The sequence below is a fragment of the Ursus arctos genome, unplaced genomic scaffold (assembly GCF_023065955.2).
Source record: "Ursus arctos isolate Adak ecotype North America unplaced genomic scaffold, UrsArc2.0 scaffold_66, whole genome shotgun sequence".
Lineage (NCBI taxonomy): Eukaryota > Metazoa > Chordata > Mammalia > Carnivora > Ursidae > Ursus > Ursus arctos.
The window spans coordinates 180,483-183,570 of record NW_026623085.1 but is presented as its reverse complement, the minus strand read 5'-3'; the positions used below and the strand labels follow the sequence as shown (position 1 = coordinate 183,570).

General features: G+C 48.6%; 1 long non-coding RNA gene across 1 annotated transcript; it reads left to right on the top strand.

The window, feature by feature from the left end:
• Window positions 1-465: 465 nt before the first annotated feature.
• LOC130542975 (uncharacterized) lies at window positions 466-2,079 on the top strand. The gene is made up of 3 exons (XR_008957924.1): window positions 466-747; window positions 883-1,075; window positions 1,267-2,079. It is a non-coding gene; the product is annotated as an uncharacterized LOC130542975 (long non-coding RNA).
• The last annotated feature ends 1,009 nt before the right edge of the window (window positions 2,080-3,088 follow it).

Here is a 3,088-nt window from a genome sequence, read left to right as displayed (position 1 = left end):
AAGGTTCCTTCATTTAGTGTCGACAATAACAGTCTGTTTTCAAGTGAAAAATAAATGTTCCTGGTTCACAACCGCGACAGAACAGAAGGCCGGCTTTTCCTTCCTTCCCTGTAGAACTAAGCATGTGTATATAGATTGCAGCACAAATGGGCTCACCCTAGGAGGATGTTTTGAAGGTCTGAGAAGCACTATCCACCCCATGGGTGAGACAAGAAGGCAAAGCTATTCCCGCTTGGAGCATTCCTTTTGGCGCTTAAAATTGCCTTGGATATGCATAAAAGCATTGCATTTCCTAAAGCCCAAGGCTGGAACAGTCTGAGAGCAGCTGATCTTGCCAGGAACCAGGCACACCCTTGCAGGAAGGGTTGGTGCAGAAGGGAAGGGGCAGGGCTCTGAGGGTGGTCTGCAGCTAGAGGGGTCTGCGAAAGGGGCCGTGTGTGTGTGTGTGTGTGTGTGTGTGTGTGTGTGTGTGTGTGTGTGATTGCAGCCCTGCCCATGATCCCCGTCATGCCTGCTCAGGGCGTTTAGCCAAGGAGGTGCCTCCTGGACCTCTGCACTCCCAGAGTTGTGAGTCATGGGGCCGGTTGCCTGGCATTCAAGGAGTTGGAAGCATCATACTCCCCAAGCAATCACCCCATGGGGGTGGAGCTACGTCTCTGTGTGCAGATCCGGAGCAGCCCAAGGACGCAGACCAGGAGCCAAGGAAGTGGAGTTTTGAGAGAGTGGACCTGTGGAGTTCCTGGCTGGGTGAGTGCATGCTGTGTGGCCATAGGTGGGCTTTCTGGGAGTAGGGGCACCCCGGGTAAGAGGCGGGGTTCTGGAAGGGCATGTTGAGAGAGTTCATCATGGAGACTCAGTTTTCTTTCCTTTTTCCCTTGAAAGTCTCTTCTGCCTAGTCTCCGTCAACTGGCCATACACCCCAGACCCAGGAACTCCAGGGCACCCGCTCAGCAAAGCTTTTGTGGGATGGTTCGCAGACATTCCAGGGTTTCCCGTGTTCCCCAGGAAGAGCGAGAGAAAGGACCGCACAGTCCCCAACTTCAGTGCGGTGCCCCTGTCCCCCGACACAGTGCAGGTAATGGACCTTGAGCAGTTCCCCGAGTTCAGCAGGGTATTCCCTGTTCCCTCAGGCACAGGTGTGGCGCTAGGAAGGCCCAGAGCCGTTACCCAACTTCAGCATTGTGCTAGCTGTTTCCTGGGAATGGTGGCAATGGGCTGGGAGATAATTACTACTAAAAGACAAGTCTATGTTTCCCCTTCTCCCAGAAACCACAGCAGGTGTGCAGGCTTTAGGTCCGAGGAGCTGCTTCTCCCCATCTGACAACACTTCTCTGCTCTGGCTCCGCGAGACCCGACGTTCTGAACGTCTGCATCTGAGTCAGTGAGGCAGCTTGACACGGGATCCAGCATTCAGAGAAAGCGGCAGGTCCATTTGGAGAAATGTCATATCCACATCAGGACTGGAAGTAAAACCTCTCATTAACCCACCATCTCCTGGGTTTTTCTCTTTTCTCTAGTTGAGCCATGAAGTAAAACTTAAGTAATAGTTGTCAGCGTTCTGAATTTGGTGAAGGAGGTACTTAGTTTCTGAGCTTGGAGCACTTTGCAGGGGATCCCATTTTCTCTGTTCATTGACTGCTTATGAATGTATTTTGAACAGCTGTTTCCTAGAAACACTCTTTCATTAGAAAGGGAAGGTGAGGTTTACTCTTTGTCTATTTTTAAGATATACGTTTGACAGTGTTTATACAGTTGGGCCTAAGATATGGGTGAGTGGCCACCATTTAGTGTTAGATGGCCTTTTGTCGTCACATACAAATATGGATGATGTCTTTCCAATTCTCAAAGGTGATGTTTCATCACTGATTAGTCTTTTCATCCCAAGAGTTACAATGGGGGTCGAGGGAAAATTCAAAATTATTCAGAGCAGCATTTTCCTGTTTAAAATATATGCTGGTGATGGGTAGTAAGGAGGGCACATATTGCATGGTGCACTGGGTGTAATATGCAACTAATGTATCATCGAAATTTACTGTACTGTATGGAGACTATAACATTATGTAATAAAAAACAATAAAAAAATAAAGGTAAACCTTGTGTATCTAACTATACCAGATGTATCATCTCGATATTTTGAAGTGCCATATTCAATCTGCTGTTTCTTTGGTGGTGGAGTCAGAGGAGAGTCTTTGGGAATTCCTTTCGATAGAGGCATGGTGGTGGCTTCAATTGGGTAGGCGACAGGGGCCCTGGGCTGAGTTCTCGAACTGCTTTACTGATGCTGGGTGAGTCAGGTTATGCCAAAGAGTTTCTGTTTCTTCCCTATGAGATTGACAAAAACCGGCTTCCAACGGAAAAATCTTTCGTAACGTGCAAACATGCTCACAATTGCCTGTGCCAAGGTGAAGTAAATGCCATACACTGATCTGTAAGACACCACAGTTTGCTAGCAGGAGATAAACCCGAACGAACACAACACGGGACACTTGAGGCAGAAACGGCTTCCGCCGAAAAATAAGTTCTTGATGTGGAAAACCTATCCAAAGTGGTTGTAGCAAAGTAAACAGAATGCCACACACTTATGTGTAAGAAACAACATTCCCCAGGCATGGTCTAAGCCCAGACATCGTCACTGTGCTTTTGGTAGCATGAGGGAAACCCGAGCCCCACATCCCTGACCCATTTGGCAAAACACCGACTTCCAACGGAAACAGATTTCCTAAGGTGCAGACCCTATCACAAGTGGTTGTGGCAAGGTAAAGCAAATGCCATCCACTTCTCTGGAAGAAACCACAGTGCCCAGCCATGTTCTAAGCCCTAACATCATCACTGGGCTTCTGGCAGCATGAGTGAAAACAGAGGAGCACAGCACGGAGACCCATTTGAGAAAAACCGGCTTCGAACGGAAAAATCTTTCATAACGTGCAAACATGCTCACAAGTGCCTGTGGCAAGGTGAAGTAAATGCCCTACACTGATCTGTAAGAGACCACAGTGCCTAGGAACAGTCTGAGCCCTTACCTCATCCCGGCGGTTTTGCTAGCATGAGTTCAACCCGAACGAACACAGCCCGGGGACCCCTGGGACAA